Genomic DNA, 20,329 nt, shown 5'->3' with positions numbered 1-20,329 from the left:
CACTAAATAATCCTAATAGTCTTTTCTGGCTGTTCTAAAATAATTAAGTTATTTTGTTACCATGAAGAATTTTTCTAGGGCTGGCCCGGTGGCGCAGTGGTTAAGTGTGCGCGCTCCGCTTCGGCAGCCTGGGGTTCGCAGGTTCGAATCCCAGGCGCACACCAACGCACCGCTTGTCAAGCCACGATGTGGCGGCGTCCCATATAAAGTAGAGGAAGATGGGCACGGATGTTAGCTCAGGACCAATCTTCCTCAGCAAAAAGAGGAGGATTGGCATCGGATGTTAGCTCAGGGCTAATCTTCCTCACGAAAAAAAATTTTTTTTCTAAATAAAATTTCTAAATATATTAAGAAAGCAGGAAAAGCTGCATACAAAATACTAAGCTATTCATTAATAATCTTTCAAAATTCTAGTAGCTGTGATAAAAACACCTTGAACCTTTCTAATAAATAATTTATTCTATAGCTAGAAGAGAAAGCCTACTTAGAAAATCACACATATTTAAATACGCGGTGTGCTTCATCATTAAAGCAAAAATAATAGAAATACATCTTAAATAAAATTATTTTCCTAAAATATTGCAAATCTGACTTCATTAGGATAAAATTGAGCTTTTAATATGGATGACATGAAACATACCCTCTCCAATTAAGATTTGGCAATTATAAAATAGTTAAATAGGTAACAGAGAAAAAGGCTAGTTTGGGGGGCTGGCCCGGTGGTGCAAGTGGTTAAGTGCATGCACTCCGCTACAGCGGCCTGTGGCTCACCAGTTGGGATCCCGGGCGCGCAGTGACGCACTGCTTGTCAAGCCATGCTGTGGCGGCATCCCATATAAAGTGGAAGAAGATGGGCATGGATGTTAGCCCAGGGCCAATCTTCCTCAGCAAAAAGAGGAGGATTGGGAGATGTTAGCTCAGGGCCGATCTTCCTCACACACACAGAAAAAAAGGCTAGTTTGTACAAAGATGACTATAATTCTGCTTTTCCTCCCATTCAGGCAATTTGATTTTATTGACTTCAGCCTGAACTATCCTGAATGAAAAAGATTTTATTTATGACACAATCACCCCCCCCCGCATGATTTCTACCATAAATAACCCGAGCTTTCTATTTTATCTAAGAATTTTTCACTTTAACAAGCTCTCAAAAGGCATTTACAGTATCGAGGAAATATGGTTTACAGTGACATGTCATTTATATTATACATTTTATATATGGCTTAGTTCTAAAATCTCCACAATTTCTCACTTCTCCACTATTAAATTAAATTGCTTCTTATCTACATAATGCTGAGAGAGTAAAATCTAAAGTAAATCTGTAAAATAATTACAGAATAAAATCTGTAATGTGACTTAACTGCATTTCTTGGGAAAACTCACTTTCTGAAATTAAACAATTGTGATTCTAGGGATACCTGTTCCAGGTTTCAAATTCAAAAGAAGTTTCCAGTATATTTCCAACTCTGATCTCTCTCCTTACTTCTGTCTGCCTATTAAATATCTTCACTAGGATTACACTCCATCTGTCTACATCAGACTCATTCACTTTCCTTCTCACTCCCCTAGCCCTGCCTCCTCCTCCTCCATTTGCTGTCACAGAGAAAGGTGGCTCATCTCTCCAGTCACCTGTGCCAAAAACCTGGCATCGTTTCTGCCTCCCTTACTAGCTCTCGGCCCCTCTCTACACTTTTGATTCATTTATTCATTCACTCACTCACTCACCAACAGCGTTTTATAAGTACATATTACACATCAGTGTAGAATCAGTGCTAGAAATACCAATATGAGTATGCGAGTTTCTGCTTCAAGGAGCTCAGTCTTGGGCAGGAAACTGATTGCTGTGACTGGTTCCATCTTACAGCGTCACTGTTTCTTCATCAGTTTATTTAAAGCCAATATGTGGGCTTGTCTCATTAGAGGTACAACCAAGGCATCCTGCAGAGCAGTCGATGAGACTCTCTAAGCACCTGCCACACTCACAGTTCCTTTCAGTGGAAAAGGAATATATACGTGTGATTCCTTCCACATAACATCTGTGACTCTGCTACCCTGGACACAAGTTCAAATCCTGGATCTGCCTTAAATAAGTAATCTAACCTCTCTGGATGAGTTTCCTCATCTGCAAAACTAGAATTATATTATTAAATCACAATTATTTTGGGACCTAAATGAGATAACAGCTAATACATATTCACCTCTAACTATGGCACCAGCACATTTATAAATGCTTTGAATATATTAATATTAATTTATCTAATCATCACAACCACCTTATAAGATAGGTACAATTATTTTAATTTTACAGATGAGAAAATCGAGGCAAGTAGAATTTAAAGAATTTATCAAAGATCATACAGCTGGTTAAGTGGCAGAGCTATAATTCTAATCAAGGAGAGCTGATTCCAGAGTCCATGTGTTAAGTGCTACCCTATACTGCCCTGCTGGATATTTTATGTATATTATATAACGTAAACTATACATTGTAAGTATTTAGGAGAGCCTAATACAGAGTAGGTGCTCAATAAAAGTCCCCCCTCCAACACACACATGTTTATAACACACTTGCCAACCTTGCACAGGAAGTAACAGGTGCTATCCATGACAATCCCATCTGCAAGAAATTTTTATAGACTAAAATACCTGCAATAACTTGTATGGAGAACAGGTATCAGCCAAGGGAAGGCTAAAGGTAAAATGGCTTCAAGAGCCTCATTTGTAATCTAAGAATAGAAACCCCTAATCTTTAATAGAAAAATGTTAGGTTTTAGCTGATACAAGCTCAGTATGCATCAGCACTTACGACAATCGCTAAGACATAAAGGCAATTTCATCAAGCATTGATAGAAGCACACTGCTATAATCAAAGAGGGTAACCATCTTACTTTATTCCACCTGGTCAGGCCTCTTATTAAACACTTTAGAGAAGAATGACATGAATACAAAGGATAGAGAAATGACTACGCTAGAGATACAACTGAAAGAACCAGGTTGGTCTTTGCTCACAGGGTATCAAAGGAACGAAGTGCGAACACACCTTTGTCGTGGACATGACAGGCATGACGGAAATCAGCCCAGACTAATTAAATGATTCATCAGATTCCTTCCAACCCTGAAGTCCTGCGTGAACAGTGTTCTTGCCACTGAATATTAATTTATTTCCTAAATATTTATTAAGTGCCTATTATATGTGTGATTCTGTATTAGAGAATAAAGGGATAAGAGCAAAACGAACCCAGCCTTCACAGAGTTTACAGTTATTAAAGAAGACAATTAAGATATTCAGACATCGAACAAGACAATTCAAATGATATGTCATGATAAGTAACTGCTGAACTTACTTGTGGTAAATGCAAAGAAAGAAAAGTGCTGGGTCCTAGAGGAAGGTGGGATAGCGACCTAATTTAATCCAGATGGAGAAGTCAAGGGAAGCAATGCTGACAAGCGACGTTTAAGTTGAGATCTGAAGAATAAGAGTTAGCTAGGTAAAGAAGGTGGCAGGGGGCAGTCCTAGGCATAAGGAACAGCCTGTGCAAAGATCCTGAAGCAGAGAAGAGCAAGGAAAGAACACTGTTTCTGAAATGTTGAGAATCAGGGGTAGTGTTTTGGGAGATGAGGTTGAAGAGACAGAAAAGACAAGGACCAGGTCAGGCAAGATCATATGAAGGATTTGGGATTTAAGTCTAAGTGGGATGGGAAGGCAATTATCTGGTTTCTACGTAATGGGCTGCAGGGGCCAAAAGCAGAAGCAAACAGACCAATGAGAAAGATATCACAGTAGTTTAGGAGAGGGACAATGGTGGTTAAGACTAGGGAGGTGGTGGTGCAGTGGATGGATTCAAGATACACTTCACAAATAGACTCAACAGGGCTTGGTAATGGATTAGATGGGTAAGGGAGAGGGAGGCGTTAAAGAAGATCCCTACACTTGCGGCGTGAGTAATTATCGAAACGGGCGCAAGTGGATTTTGAAAGTAGTGAAGAGAAGAGATCAAGGGTTCAATTTTAGACATTCGTGATTACCCAAAGGGAAGGTCTAATGGGCATTTGGTTCTGAATCTTTTTTTTTTTTTTGTGAGGAGATCAGCCCTGTGCTAACATCTGCCAATCCTCCTCTTTTTTTTTTGCCGAGGAAGACGGCCCTCGGCTAACATCCGTGCCCATCCTCCTCCACTTTATATGGGTCGCCGCCACAGCATGGCTCGCCAAAGCAGTGCGTCGGTGCGCGCCCGGGATCCGAACCAGCGAGCCCCGGGCCGCCGCAGCGGAGCGCGCGCACCCAACCACTTGCGCCACCGGGCCGGCCCCTGGTTCTGAATCTTAAAGGAAACATTTGGGACTGAAGATATAAATCTGTTATGTCAACAGCACAGAAATATTTCTATGGCTCTATATGAGATGGCCTTCTAATAACGAAAAGAGAAGATGGCCCCAGAACACCAACATTCACTTAAAAATTGGATTAATAAAACCATTAACACCACATGTATTTATTTGGCATTCACTGATAAAATAAGTGCATGGTCCAGGATCTACCATGTACAATATTAATGTACATGGTACATTAATTACCACAGCTGGAATGTAAACTACTATTCACAAGTGATACTTTTTTACAGCTAAAAAAAAAATCTACCAAAAGACCATTGTGGTGGCCTTATGACTGGACTAAATGACTCACTTCTAGCTTTGTGCAGTGGCAGTACTGTAGCTGAAGTTTATCTGAGGCGTGATTATTGCTAATTAAATGACTCACTTCTAACAAATAAAATAAGATGGAAAGAGAGTGTGACTTCTGAGACTAGATCATAAAAGGTACTTCAGATTTCTCTTTGTTTTGTCTTAAAACACTCACTCTGAGGGAAGCTAGCTGCCATGTCACAAGGACACTGGAGCAGCCATACAGAGGCCCATGTGGTAAGGAACCGAGGCCTCCTGCCAAAAGCCATGTGAGTGAGCCACCCTGGACATGGATCTGTCACCCCGAGGGAAGCTTTCAGGTGACTGCAGCTTCACAGACATCTTAACCACAACTCTTGAGACTCTAACCTAGAACCATCTAGCTAAGCTCCTAGTGGATTCCTGACCCTTAGAAAATGTATGAGATGATAAATGTTGGTTGTTTTAACCTGCTAAGTTTTGGGATAATTTGTTGGGCAGCAATAGATAACATTCATTGATATAACACAGTCATTATGAAAAATTTGCTGAAATAAAAAAAGCCTAATCACTGTAAGTTATTGCACAGTCAACCAAAAGACAAAATCTGGAAAGCACAGTCAAGGCAGAGTACAATAATAAAAGTATAAAACAGTCACAATGCCTAAAGAACTGACTGGATAATACAGCTAATATTTTTCTTTCAAAGGGGTAAACAAAAGTGTGCTCTTTGTTTTTGAATTATCTCAACAAGTAAGGCTCATTTTTTGTGGGGGAAAGACTGTCTGTAGCTCTACACTATACACTGTTACATCTGTCCTTTCAGAGTATGGATTCCATGAAGATGACATCAGTTTTGTGTTCTAGGTAAAGGAACTTTTCATATAACAGCTTGGCAAATTTAAGAGAGTGAATTCTGATATCTATTGGTTTCAAATATCAACTCCAGTATTAATCTGCTATATAATTTGGGGGAAGTTACTCAAGCTGTCTAGGTCTCAGTTCCCTTAGCCAAAAAATGGGGATAATATTGCTAACCCAGATGAGTTAGGACCTTGCATCTCAGTATTAAACATTCGATAAATAATAGATGTCAGTTGTTGTTGTTAATTAATATAAATACTGATGACTCTCCCTTTACTAGTCCCATCATATTAACTGTTTCTATAATCATGATATAGCAAAACAGTAACTTTATTTTGCAACCATTCCTGAAACTATTTTATAACTCTAACATCTGAAAAATAAAATATATTAAAAAAATTCCTAGAATAAGTCATCAGAATTTTTATATTAAAATTAAAAATATCTAATCTCACAATGTTAAAGATATAAGAAAATGCAGGGGCCAGCCCGGTGGCGTAGTGGTTAAGTTTTCACACTCCACTTTGGCAGCCGGGGGTTTGCAGGTTTTGATCCCAGGCTCCGTCCTATACACTGCTTATCAAGCCATGTTGTGGCAGCCGTCCCACATATAAAGTAGAGGAAGATAGGCACGGATGTTAGCCCAGGGCCAATCTTCCTCAGCAAAAAGAGAGGATTGGGAATGGATGTTAGCTCAGGGCTAATCTTCCTCACCAAAAAAAAAAGAAAACGCAGACATTTGAAATGCTGCATGATCAGAATTTTAAAATGATGCTGGCATTTAAAAGCTATTATTAACTAGTTCAAATAGGTACCTAAATAAATTTACTTTCCTTTACTATATACACAGACTGCTGCAGCTTCTCCTTTAGGAAAATATTACACTAAGGCAAAATGACTCAATAAAATATAAATAATTTCTTTTTAAATGAAAAATCTTGAAGCTTCGCAAACAGCAAGAAAGCTGAACAAATAGTGCAAGCAGAATAAAAAAAAAACAGGAAAAGGCTGAAGTCAGCTGAAAAAACAGACTAAAGTCATTCTTTCCTTTTCCCGTTAAGCCCCCCACCCTTAATTTTTACTTTCTAGTAGTGAGGTTTGGGAATTTTCAACAAGCTGGCCAGCTGCCAATTCCACAAAGCAGTAAGGAGAACCCCCCTTCCAGGGTCCCTCCCCCTAGGCAGCTCAGGCGCCTGGTCTGACAAGCTTTCTGAGAAGGACTAGACTGACTTGCAGACTTTCTGGCTCCACAGCCATTGTTTGCATGGCTGCTTTGCTCCTTATCCAGAGCTTGGATTAGCATAAGAATATTGTCTTTTCCCTTAACAAGCAACTCACCCACTCCTTCTCCATTGCTAACCTCCACCCCCATCAATCCTGAAGCTAAGATATACACACAGAACTGGAGCAACACCACTCACGGTTATTTTTATATCAGTGTAAGAAACAATCTCACTCAAATCTAAACATAAACCCCTCAGAAAATCACATGCTTAAATAAATAGTTTTGTGAGTGCATCTTTGGTGATGCAGAGGAATCTCACCAGAAGCCTGCCCTGGAGTCCCCGCTGTGAGAACTTGTGATGGGTGAGACACAATGAGGCCTTTTGGAAAGTCTGAAAAAGGAGCAAAGAGAAACCAACCAGCCAGCTAAATTTTGACCTATTGTAGGGATGGGAAGTTCCACTTTATATTCCACTTTATAAAGACATTCCTAACTGCCATGTCTTCATCACCTTGAGGTCACTAATTTCATCATCACCCCTGAAACTACTTTCTGACTAGACTTCACCTTTCCCCAATGCTCATTTATTTATTCAAAAATTTATTCAAACTTATTTATTCACTTTCCTTTTGTGCCAAGATACTATTCTCCCCAACACAAGGATAAATTCTTCCAGGAACAGAGAGGCAAGGCAAATTAGTATGGCATTACATATATAGTTGATGCACTCATATGTTTTATATCCCTCACTAGGGGCCTCAATATTAGATACACAATAAATGCTTCTTGGTCTATGAAGTACTTTAGCAAACAAGAGATAACCTATTTTCAAAACACCATTCAACTTTGTACTACAAATTCCCTAACCTAGTTTCTCCAAAGCTTTTTGTTTAATTGCATTAAACAATACAATTATTATTATTGTAATGTTATGCTTCTCTCTGTCCTCTGGAATAGGCACAAACGACCAAAATGTAGGTGAAGTGAATCAGTGGTTGCAGAAATGCCTAGGAGGGAACAGAGTTTGGTCAATCCTATACTTGTATTTGGGCAATGGTAAACAATACTGTCTGTGTTTCTCCCCAGTATTTTTATAGAGATAAAATCAGTATAATGTGGTAGTGAAGAGTTCAAGGCCTAGCATAAGACAGATCTAGGTCTTCTGTGCAGATTAAATAAGAGAAACTCATATACAGCATTTAATGGCAACTTTATGTTAGCACATCACCATCTTTATAATTTGCAAATGAGTTTTACACGCATTATACCATCTGTATGACCCTTACAGTAAGTCAAATTACTCCTTCTTTTACAGAGAAAAGACACGTTCAGGGAGCTTCAACAACTTGCTGAATTTCATATACTCAGTAACTTGAAAGACAAACTAAAACTCAGGTCTTCTAACCCCAAATGCAGTGTTTTATCCAGTAAGTTACACGAATAAGTACATCAAAAGGGAAACAGGAAGTTATTTTTTATTAAGCCACATACGATTTTATTTGATCTTCACCAACTTTGCAAGGAAAAAGTAAAGCTCAGCAAAGTTAAGAAAGTCGCCCAAGTTCACACAACCAGTAAGTGGCAAGTCTGCTGCTGAAAAGCCCAAATTTCACTCATTATTGCATAGTCAGGAGCTGGTAGGTAATGAGAAAAAATAGAAATTTCTGTGCCCCTTATTACACTACTGCTTTTCAGAGGAAAAAAACTAAATACTCTGCTTTGTGATGCTAAGCTGGGATACTGCTAACAACATGTCTTTCACCAGCTGGCTCCCTGTTTTGCCAACAGGGGAATTAGAGAAAGCTGGTGGAGGGGAGAGGGACTTCCTTCCTCCTGATGTTGTTTGCTGTTCCTGTCAGGGTTACCTGAACAACACCCTTTGCCCCGCCAGCAGCAGTAGGTTCCAGTTCCCAGCTTCCTTCCACACTCCCTGAACCAGTCCCATGGCCCCCATTCAGACCCAGTGGTGCCTACACCTCGGGGTCTGAGTGCCATGCCAGCTCCTCGAGACTCCTGCTCTGAGCACTTAGGCACCAGCAGCAGCCAAGCTCTGAGTTCCCTCCACAGAGGGCTGGGCCACACTTTCTCAAAGCTTCTAGGTTCTGAAACCTCCACTTCTTAGCAGTGGTATCTGCTTCCCACAATCACTATTTCTGCTTAATCCCAGTGTTCTTCTAGCTTTTCCAATCCTCTAATACCTCTGTAGTCAATTCCCTATACTAAATTCTCTCTGTTCAAATAACCAGTGTGGTTTTCCCTTTCCTGGCTAGGCCCTGATTGATACAAATACTCTCAGAAAATAGATCTCAGAGAGTAACAGATTGACTATACACACACATCACACATATATTTTTATATATATTCACTTCACCACAGAGGAACCAACAATATGTCTAACATTTCCTAAATGCTTATACAGTGTGTTAAAATATATATTCAGAGAGTATTCTAAGATTCTGACTTTAGGAATGAATTCTTCTAGACTCAGTACATTTCAATTTCACTCTTAGCCAAAATTTTAACCTATCAAAGTTAGAAATTTGTTCAAGATTGGTTGGACACATTCTAACCTATGTGACCCAAGTCAAAATGCTTGAAAGAGTACCAAAATTTGGCTATCAAAACAAATTTCTCGGGCCGGCCCAGTGGCTTAGCGGTTAAGTGCACACGCTCCGCTACTGGTGGCCCGGGTTCGGATCCCGGGCGCGCACCGACGCACCGCTTCTCCAGCCATGCTGAGGCCGCGTCCCACATACAGCAACTAGAAGGATGTGCAACTATGACATACAACTATCTACTGGGGCTTTGGGGAAGAAAAAAAGGAGGACTGGCAATAGATGTTAGCTCAGAGCTGGTCTTCCTCAGCAAAAAGAGGAGGATTAGCACGGATGGTAGCTCAGGGCTGATCTCCCTCATAAAAAAAACAAAAATTTCTCTTTTCCTTAAGCAATACTATATTTAACTGAAGACCTTCTGGGTTAATTGAGTAAATCTCTGTGGCCAAAACTTTAACTCAAAACCATTCTTTAAGGAGACTATATCTAACTTCTAGAAGTAGAAAAAAAATCAAAGCAGAACTTCAAAAATAACAAAATACAGAGGCCAGCCCAGTGGCGTAGTGGTTAAATTTGCGCGCTCCACTTCAGCAGCCCGGAGTTTGAGGATTCAGATCCCAGGTGCAGACCTATGCACTGCTTATCAAGGCATTCTGTGGTAGTGTGCCACATATAACGTAGAGAAAGATGTGCACAGATGTTAGCTCATGGCCAATATTCCTCAGCCAAAAAAAAGACAATAACAAAAAACAAACCTATATTTCACTCAGGAAATCAAATCAAAATGTATCTGTACTTATGCCCTCAATATGAAAGAAGACCCTTTCAAAAACAGTCAAAATTTTTGCAAGTGTGTCCTTCTCTAAGAAGATCTGAAAATATGCAGGCGACTTTTTGGTTGGACTATGACTGGCGTGTGACAGGACATATAGTGACCAGAGACCAAAACAGAAAATGCGATGCAATGTGCAGGGACAATCCCTCAAAACAAAGAATTGTCTCGACCAAATGCCAATAGTGCTCTTCTTGCTGGGAAATACTGCTTCTTGACTAGAAGGACCCGACTATCAGATTCCATTAGGATCTGAAGGCTCCTCTGGTTCCAGACGTTCAAGAAGCAATAGTAATAGGCATCTAAAAAGAGAAATTATCTTGATCAAACTAATGTCTGAATGCAATTTTACTTTTTTTGCGTGTGTGAGGAAGATCAGCCCTGAGCTAACATCCGTGCCAATCTTCCTCTTTTTGCTGAGGAAGACCAGCCCTGAGCGAACATCTATTGCCAATCCTCCTCCCCCTTTTTTTTTTCCCCCTTTTTCTCCCCAAAGCCCCAGTAGATAGTTGTACGTCATAGCTGCACATCCTGCTAGTTGCTGTATGTGGGACACAACCTCAGCATGGCCAGACAAGCGGTGCGTCGGTGTGCGCCCAGGGTCCGAACCGGGGCCGCCAGTAGCAGAGCGCGCGCACTTAACCACTAAGCCACGGGGCCGGCCCCCGCAAATTTACTTTTACTTTACTTTTCTTTCTTCTCACTTGACCACTTTAAAAAGGAATCATATACTTACTGTGTTAACCATAGTGCTTGCACAATGCAAAAGCAATTTAAAAATCAACCATTTCTCTCCACTTTTTTCTCCACTTAGAATAGAATTTTTTAAAAATCCAGAGTGCACAGGTTTCCCTGAAGCTCCAGGAGCAGAGGCTCTGTCCTAGGCTAAGCCAGTCAGCATGTTGTACCCTCTATGCCACAACGAAAAGTTCAGGGGCGGGCTGGTCTAATACAGTCTCAAGACTTTGGCTGGGCCTGCAGAAACAAAGTCACTCTTTCAGACTGAATATGAATAAGAAAACAGCAGCCCAAGAGGCTGCTGACAGCAGTGCTGGGACCAGGAGGGGAGCCAGAAGGCAGAGCCAGGAGACTAAAAGAAGCCAGATCCTTGGAGCCATCCATGAGCTGCTCAGGCCTGAATTCCTTAGGGACTTTTCAGTTAACAGCCAATCAATTCCCTTTATTTTTTATGTCAGAGAATCAGTTTTTCTGTTACAACCAAAAACATTCTAGCTGATAGGAAGATTAAACGGAAAGGCACACTTGAGTATTTTGGGTTAGAGTAGTATAAAATTAGTAATTCTGAATAAAGTCAAATATCTTAGAAAAGATACTTGATAACATATACACAAGAAAACCATAGACTGGTATAAAAAAGAGTTACTTTTAAGATAGCTATTTGAGCTATCTTAAAATCTCAAAATATTTACTTAGTAATGTGACCAGCAGCTAATACTTTATTACTCCTGGTCTTTCTCCTCTTATCCCCAAATCTGCTAGACCTTCAGTCTTTCTCCTCTCAGCTCATGGCCTTTCTACTCTTCCAGTTTTCCAGGCCTAAAATCTTGGTGTCATTCTTGAGCACTCCTTCCTTCCTTCTCATATTCCATATCCTATCTGTTGGCAAATCCTGTTGGTTCTACCTTCAAAATATATCCAGAACCCACGCACTTCTCACTACCTCTCACTACCTCACATCTTTTGCCTCGATTACTGAAAGAGCCTAAGTGGTCTCCCTGCTTCTACCTTTGTCCACCTACAATATATTCTCAACACAGCAGTCAGAGTAGTGATAAAAAGCATAGTAGACACATCAGTTCTCTGTTCAAAACCCTCAATGGCTCCCCAACTCACTCAGAGTGAAAGCTGAAGTCTACAGTGGCCCACAAGACTTCAACTCCTCCACTCCAGCCACACTGGCCTCATGCAGACATGGCTCTGCTGTAGGGCTTTTGCATTTGCAGGTCCCTCTGTCTATAACATTCCTCCCCAAGATGTCTGTATGATTTGCTACCTTTACCTTTTCCAAAGGCTTACTCAAATATCCCTTTCTTATTCACAGTGTTCTTGCTCACCCTATTTAAATTGTAATCCCACCTTCATCCCTGGCACTCTTATCCTCCTTCCGTGATTTTTTTTTTTCTTTTTTAGCACTTGTCATCCTGTAACTTGATATATAATTTATTATTTATTTTATTGCCTGCCACCTGCTCCAGAACGTATGCTCCATAAAGGCAGTGGTGTTAGTCTATTTTTTCACTCTGTATTTCTAGCACCTACAGCAGTGCTTGGCACACAGCTGGTACTAAATAAATATTTGCTGAGGGAATGACTGAATATAGCAGAAGGAATTAAAACGTTATGCCAATTCCTTTTACTTTCAGATACAAATGAGACTTTCCCAAAAGGGCTGTGCTGTGGATAAACCATTCCATTTCCCTATCTCAACACAACTGAAATGATACAAAAGCCACACCACTTCCTTTTGCTAACTATGAGCCCTGAGGCGTGTCAAGCTCCAGTGAGGAAAATTTTCCACTGTTTTCACTGCATATACTCAAGTTTGAGATGTAAATTAAAAGATCTTAAGAAAGGCTTATATAAGTAAACATCACTTCCCAAGATCTAAAATACTGCTTAAGGCAAACAATGGCTTGGGTTATACTCTGACAGTACCACATAGTTATAGCAAGTTAAATAATTATGGAAATAATCACAGACAAAAAGAAAATACAGTCCTTTCTTTGGTACAAACAATGTGGTCTGACAAAGGGAACTTCAAAGCACTATCTAAACTCAACTGCAAGCTTTCACTAAGTAGACACAAGTCAGGGTTCAAAGGTAATATTTATACGTAAATTGTAAGTCACCAAAGGCCCTGAATAACACCAGAGAGTGGTAAAATCAGATCACTGAAAATTCTTCCCTGACAAGCATGAACCATAAACTACAGGAAACTAAATCTTGCACACCTGTAGGTCTAAGAAAGAACACCCTCAAGATTACAAATTCCAGCTTATTACTGTGAAGCACTTGGAAATCCAGGAAGAGTCTTCCCCCTAGTGAAGGAAACATCTACTCTTTATTTTCTTCACTCTGTCAGCACATCTCTTCAGGGTGAAATGTGCTGGGTTAGAGTATTTTCATCAAGTTCTGTGGCATGGGATGGACTGGACACTCACGCGTCCTTTTTTTCCTTTTAGTATCTTTCTTTCAGCTCTGAGATATCTAGTTTAAATACTAGATATCTAGATTTAACTAGGTAAGTTAAATATCAACTTATATTTTTATTTTTAAAGAAAGGATTGTAAGTAACATAGTCTTAGAGTCAGGAGACCTAGCATTCAGTTCAAATTCTGCCTTACCTGGCTAGCCAATCTTGGCCAACTCACTTCCCTCTCTGAGCCTGAGTGTCTTCATCTGTAAAATAAATGATACCATGAAGTCTTCCACCTCTCACATCCTAAGATTCTATGAACTACACTCACTGAATACAGTGCTTCAAAGACTTCACCTAACAATTACCTAGATGCTGAGTAAAGCAGGGCAAATACCACTGAAGTACCACCTTCTCCCTCTGAGGTAACCACTATGCTGAATATGGTATTTAACCCTCATGTCCTTATATGCTTTTACTACATGTGGTATATATCCCAAACAGTACACAGCATTGCTTTGTATACTGTTAATTTTCTATAGATATATAAAAATTGTATTGTTCTATATGCATATTTTTATAATTTGCTTATTTTCCACTCAACATTGTGATTTCCATGATGGATATATATAGTTCCTTTTAATTCATTTTCTTTGTTATATAGTGCTCCATCCTATGAATATCTTACAGCTGTATTTATCCATTCTCCTGTTGATGGACATTTTAGGTTGTTTCCATATTTTGGTATTATAAGCAACCGCTGCAATAAAACTTGAATGACGCTTTTGTTGTTTTTGCTGTCTGGGCAAATAAATCTGTAGTATAGATTCCCAGAAGTGGGATTCTGGGTCTAACGGTACTTTTGGTAGATATTTTGGTACTCTCCATTGGGACTGTACCATTTTGCATTTCCAAATGCACAACATCGACAAAAGGACAATTTTTAAATACTCCTGAAGGACAAAGAATAAACTTTAACACATGGAAAGATATACTGCATTCCGTATAGAAAGCCTGAATATCATGTATGTCAATTCTTCCTAAGTTAATTATAAATTTAATGATATTCTTTATCACATTAAAGTTCCCTTCTATTTTTAGTTTGCCAAGAGTTTTCATCATGGGGGGTTGAATTTCATCAAGTGCTTTTTCTCCATCTAGTGACACGATCACAGTGTTTTCCTCCTTCAATGTGTTAATGGATAAATTAATTAGTAATAATCCATAGTAAGAGCTTTCTTAAAGAGTAAACCATTTGTTTTTTAAAAATGTCCAGAAATTCTTTCATATTCCTCTTTTCAAGAGGTGGAACCTAATTACTTTGAGTGTGGGCCAGACTGAGTGACTCCCTTCTAATAAACAGAATAAAGTGAAAGTGACAGAGTATGACTTCTGAGGCTAGGTCTTAAAAGGCAATACCGCTTTCTCCTGGCTCTCTTGGATCATGCACTCTGGGGAAAGCCAACTGCCATGGTGTTGAAGACATTCAAGGAGTTGTGGAGAGGCCCACGAGGTGAGGACCTAAGGCTTCCTGCCAACAGCCATGAGAGTGTGCCATCTTGGAGGTGGATCCTCCTGCCGCCAAGCTTTCAGAGAAATGCAGCCCCTGCTGACATCTTAACTACAATCTCATGACATATCCTGAGCCAAAACCACTCAGTAAACTACTCTTGAATTTCTGTAAATTAATTTAAGTTTTTGTTGTTTTAAGTCCCTAAGTTTTGGAATAAACTATTATGCAGCAATAATTAACACAGTATCCTGGGATTCCCAGGATACACTCAATTTTGTCATTATTGAATAATAAATAATTTGGTCTCTGTCCCTGGTTCCCAGGAGAGAACCTCTAAATTCTTGGAATTTCCTGGGTAACAGGACTGTCTTTGTTCTTCATGAGCCTCGTGGATCATACCTGAGATTATGCTAATGGATGACTCAGGATAGAGTATGGTCACCAGAAAGACCACCATGTGCTTAGAGGGCTGGGGCTTAGAGCCAGCCAGACCTTCTAGGAGGGGATAGGGCTGAAGACTGAGTTCAATTACACGGCCAATTATTCAATCATGCCTACACAATGAAACTCCAATAAACACTCTGTACACCATGACTCAGATAAGCTGCCTGGCTGATGAACATATCAATGTGCTGGGCAGGATGACACGCCCTGATTGATTCTAGGGGGAGAGGGCATGGAAGCTCCATATGGAACCCTCCCAGACCTCACCCTACGTGTCTCTCATTTGGCTGTTCTCAATCTTATCCTTTATAATAAAACTATCATAGTAAGTATACCACTTTCTTGAGTTCTAGGAATCATTTTAGTGAACTCCCAAATCTGAGGGGGATTGCAGTCAGTTTGCAGAAGTTACTCAGAAGTACTCAGAAGTGGCCTAGGGACCCCTTAACATGTGATGGGTGTCTCGAGCGAGGGCAGTCTTGTTGGGGACTGTGCCCTTAAACCTGTGGAGTCTGACACTAACTCTGGGTAGGTTGTGTCAGAACTGTACTACAGTATTGTAGACATGATTTGGTTTAAATACACTACTGTTGTTTTGCTAATATTTTGTTAGAGTTTGCATCTATGTTCATAAGTAAGACTGGCCCACAATTTTTTCTCATATCATCTATTTCTGGTTTTGGTATCAAGGTGATACCAGCTACATAGAATAAGCTGAGGCACTTTCCTTATTTTGCTATTCTCTGGAACAGTCTGTGTAAATTTAGACATATCTACCACTTGAACAGGTTGATAGAACTCACCTTTAAAACCATCTGGGCCAAAGGCTTATCTGTGAATGTATGGGAAGGGGCAGATCTTTCACTACAAATTAAATTTCTCTAATAATTACAGAAATATCCAGGTTTTCTACTGAGTCAGAGTCAATTTTATCAGGTTATATTTTTTAGAAACTGTTTTATTTAAACTGTAAAATTTTATCAGCATAAAGTTATTCAAGGTATTCTTTTATTTTAAAAAAAATCTGTTCGGGGCTGGTCCAGTGGTGTAGTGGTTAAGTTTGTGTGTTCCACTTTGGCGGCCCGGGGTTTGCAGGTTCGGATCCTGGGCGCAGACCTATACACCCTCATCAAGCCATGCTGTGGCAGTATCCCATACACAAAACAGAGGAAGACGCGCACAGATGTTAGTAATCTTCCTTACCAAAAAAATAAAAATAAAAATAAATTTTTAAAGTCTCTTCTATATCTGAAGTTACATCCCCCTTTACAATCCCAATGCTATTTGTGCTTTCTGGGTTTTTCTTGATCAACTGTTCATATGGTTTGTTTATTTTATCAGCCTTTTCAAGAAATCAACTTTCAGCTTTGTTAATCCTCTCCACTGTATCTTAAAAAATTTTTTTTTTCATTAATTTCAAACCCCAATTCTATCACTTACTACTAGAATCTTGGATAAGTTTCTCTCTGCGCCTCAGTTTTATCATCTGTAAAGTGGCAATAATCACAGTACCTACCTCTCAGGGTTGTAAAGATAAACGAGATAACCTGTGTAAAGCACAGGGAACAGTACTTGGTATACAGTGAGCGCTCTACAAGTGTTAGCTTTTATCTTTATCATCTAGTTTACTTTACTTGAATTTATTCTGTTGTTCTTTTCCTAATTTAAATTAGGATGCTTAGCTTATTTTAATTTTTTAATATGAGTACATAAGGCTTCAATGTGTCACACAAGTTTTAATATGTCCTAATTTTCTTTATTGTTTAGTTCTAGCTGTTTTCTGATTTGCATTATCATTTTATTTTTGACCTGTAGGATTTACAGAAGTATGTTTTTAAATTTCTAAACATGGGTTTGTATATACTGTTTGTTGTTCTTTTTTTGTTTTTTAATTTTTGTGGGGTTTTTTTTGGTGAGGAAGATTAGTCCTGAGCTAACATCTGTGCCCATCTTCCTCTATTTTGTATGTGGGTCACCACCACAGCATGGCTGACGAGCGGTGTAGATCCACGCCTGGGATCCGAACCTGTGAACCCAGGCCGCCGAAGCAGAATGCACCAAACTTAACCAGCATGCCACAGGGCCGGCCCCTGTTATTCATTTTTAATTTAAGTGCATTTGTTGACAGAAAATATGGTTGATATGATTATTTGGAATGTATCAGAATTTGCTGTACAGCCTACCAAATGGTCACTTTTAATAAAATGCTAACTTCTAAAATCAAATCTAACTTCCAAAACCAAATGACCATGTCATGCTCTCTGCTTAAAAATCTATAAATATTCTCATTGCATAGGATGGAATTAGCAAGACATAAAAGAATTGTTATGATCTGGCCTCTGCTGGGCTTTCTAACACCATCATCCCACTCCTCCACACTCTTACAATGCTCCAACTCCCCTGAGATCACTATAGCTTCTCTATCTGTACCGGCATTCCCTTTTAGACTTCCATTCCTTTGCACATCCTCTGTGCTCTTCCTTCTGTTTTTCATCAGGTTAACTATAATTCATTCTTTAAGACTTGATCTATGAGGAGTCTTTGTAAGCAATCCCTGATCCCTACGCATCACGCTGAGTGAGGTGTCCCATCTGTACTTCTAGTGTACCCAGAACATGCACCATAGCTGCTTCACAGCTCCTGACTAACATTCCTTCAAAAACTATTTATTAATTACTTGGTACATGCTCCACACTGATTATACGACAGTAAGTGAACAGACAGGATGCCTCCTCTTTTAGGGCTTATTTAGTCAGGTTATTTTTTTGACTTATCTTGCAGCACGTGTAAGCTCCATTTTCTACCACATCACTAAGTAAAGCAATAAATGTTCAATAAATGAATGAGGGGCTGGCCAGGTGGCGCAAGCGGTTAAGTGCCGCGTGCTCTGCTGCGGCGGCCCGGGGTTCGCCGGTTCCGATCTCGGGCGTGCACCGTCGCACTGCTTGGCAAGCCATGCTGTGGCGGCGTCCCATATAAAGTGGAGGAAGATGGGAACGGATGTTAGCCCAGGGCCAGTCTTCCTCAGCAAAAAAAGAGGAGGATTGGCAGATGTTAGCACAGGGCTGATCTCCCCACAAAAAAAAAATGAATGAAAGGAATAAAAATATTAATATCTTAAGGAAAATATATTTGGGGAATTAAACCAACTATAAAATCACATAATATACTCTAATAGCTCTTTATAAGTATACATGCATTTCCAGGGGCCGGCCTGGTGGCATAGCGGTTAAATGCGCACGCTCCGCTGCAGCAGCCTGGTGTTGGCAGGTTCGGATCCTGGGCACACACTGACACACCGCTTCTCAAGCCATGCTGTGGCTGCGTCCCATATAAAGTAGAGGAAGAAGGGCACAGATGTCAGCCCAGGGCTAACCTTCCTCACAAAAAATAAAATAAAATAAAAATGCATCTCCAACCCTTACAGTCACAGCCAGTTACTACTAACCCAACAATTTCTATCCAAGTACTAGCTCAAGAACTTCGCTCCCATAATCACCAGCCTCTGGTGGTTTCCAGATGTCAAAGAAAAGAAATTCAGATCCAAGTCACGAAATAGGGAACTTTAGTATACTTAAGTATACTCAAAAGCCCTCTTCCCAAAATATTTCTGGCTTATTCTATATTTTGAATGATCTTAGCTCTAAGTTTATTAGCTTCTTCTTATAATGCTATTTTATATACTATGAAATAAGAAATCTGATAAGTTCTACATACTTTACATATATTAACTCATTTAATCCTCATATTAACTTTATGATGAAAGTATTCTCATTATGCATAATTTTATAAGAATGAATCTGAAAATCAAGAAGCAGTGCAGGATTTTTTAATAAAGATATCAGATACCAACATTAACTCAAGAGGGAGTAGGATACATAACTAGATCAATAATCTGACTATAAAGTGGAAGTCAGCGAGATGGAAACGGAAAGGTGGTGAGGAGGGCAATGGAGTGGGAGGGGAGTGAAGAGGAACTTAGGCTTTGGTGTATACTGCCCAAAATTTTATATAAGAACTTATTCATGTCTTGCTTACAATTCATTTAAAGAAAACTCAGCAGTCAGAGCAAAAGCTAAGCTTAAAATCAGAACAGGTGGCTTTACTTAAGCAGAACTAATAGAGGAGACTGGGTGACAACACCTAGATGGCGTCAGTGGTACCAGTGAAGGAGAAGGAACTCACAGATGTCAAAATAAAGGAGCTGCCAAACTGGATATTGATGCAAGATTTCGCCCCCAAAGGCATTGCTGGAGCATTTTGAAGAGGTTACTACCACTATGACAACAAGTATGTCAGTATGAAGAAAGAGAGCATCCCTGGGGTTTCTACGATGCTGTCAGCTGACATGCTTTTCAACTTTTGCTTCCCTTACAAGGAACTCAAACATGAACAGCTATGCAAGAACCACTGAAAAGGGCCTAGCGTGAAGGATGCACTCTGTATTCTTTACCATGACCTTCTTTGACCTGCACCTCTCCTTGAGGAGCTCAATCTTCACGGAATCCTTTCATATCCTAAGTGAGAATTAATGCCCAATGAAAAATGATTGGTCGATTTTAAAAATAAAGAAAAGAAGAGAGTGGGTGACTCAGAAGTAAAACTGGGTGGCTGCCAGTTTTGATTAGGACCTAGAGGAGAAGACACTCTCAGCAGCTCAAGCTCCAGTGCAGGCTGCTTTGAGCTCAGACTCAACAGACTCAAAGGTACTAGAGATATCTATGGTATCTCTAGCCATGCAGATTCTTCGGCAAGTTCCAACAGGAGAGTTGCAGCACAGACCTCCAGATTTTTTGAAGCAAGGACACGACTTCCATAACACTGCATAAAAACTGTAGCTCCTGGCGTGATAGTTGGCCCTAGTAGAGAACTCAATCATGGAACATCAAGCATTTGGTGACCAGAGCTACCCATCATGATCTATTAAGTCACGAGGTCAGGTGCAGCAGCAATCCACCATATGATGGAAAAGGTATATTTGTAATAGGATCTAGGCAAGTCCAGAGAGCGCTAGTAAACTATAAGAGGTGGCCCAGAACCTCATGTCACCTACCCTTATACAACACTGATGTCTTTACTT

The 20,329-nt window shown here is 39.9% G+C and overlaps 1 protein-coding gene and 1 pseudogene across 5 annotated transcripts in view; one reads left to right on the top strand and one right to left on the bottom strand.

Annotated features, from left to right (window-relative positions):
* The window catches only part of BMPR1A (bone morphogenetic protein receptor type 1A), a 153,345-nt gene that overhangs the window by 40,558 nt on the left and 92,458 nt on the right, over positions 1 to 20,329 (bottom strand). Inside the window, exon 3 of one of the 5 annotated variants that reach the window (XM_058542824.1) lies at positions 13,501 to 13,555. The exons of 2 other annotated variants lie outside the window; for them this stretch is intronic. The gene's annotated coding sequence lies outside the window, so the exon portion shown is untranslated. Of the gene's footprint in view, positions 1 to 7,067; positions 7,140 to 10,871; positions 10,887 to 13,500; positions 13,556 to 20,329 lie in introns of those variants that run through there. 2 more of the 5 variants (XM_058542823.1, XM_058542826.1) reach the window with 2 other exon arrangements.
* Positions 19,397 to 19,663, top strand: LOC131406931 (ATP synthase subunit f, mitochondrial-like; annotated as a pseudogene).

Source organism: Diceros bicornis, chromosome 6 (genome assembly GCF_020826845.1).
Source record: "Diceros bicornis minor isolate mBicDic1 chromosome 6, mDicBic1.mat.cur, whole genome shotgun sequence".
NCBI classification, from domain to species: domain Eukaryota; kingdom Metazoa; phylum Chordata; class Mammalia; order Perissodactyla; family Rhinocerotidae; genus Diceros; species Diceros bicornis.
This window is presented reverse-complemented; position numbering and strand designations above follow the sequence as displayed.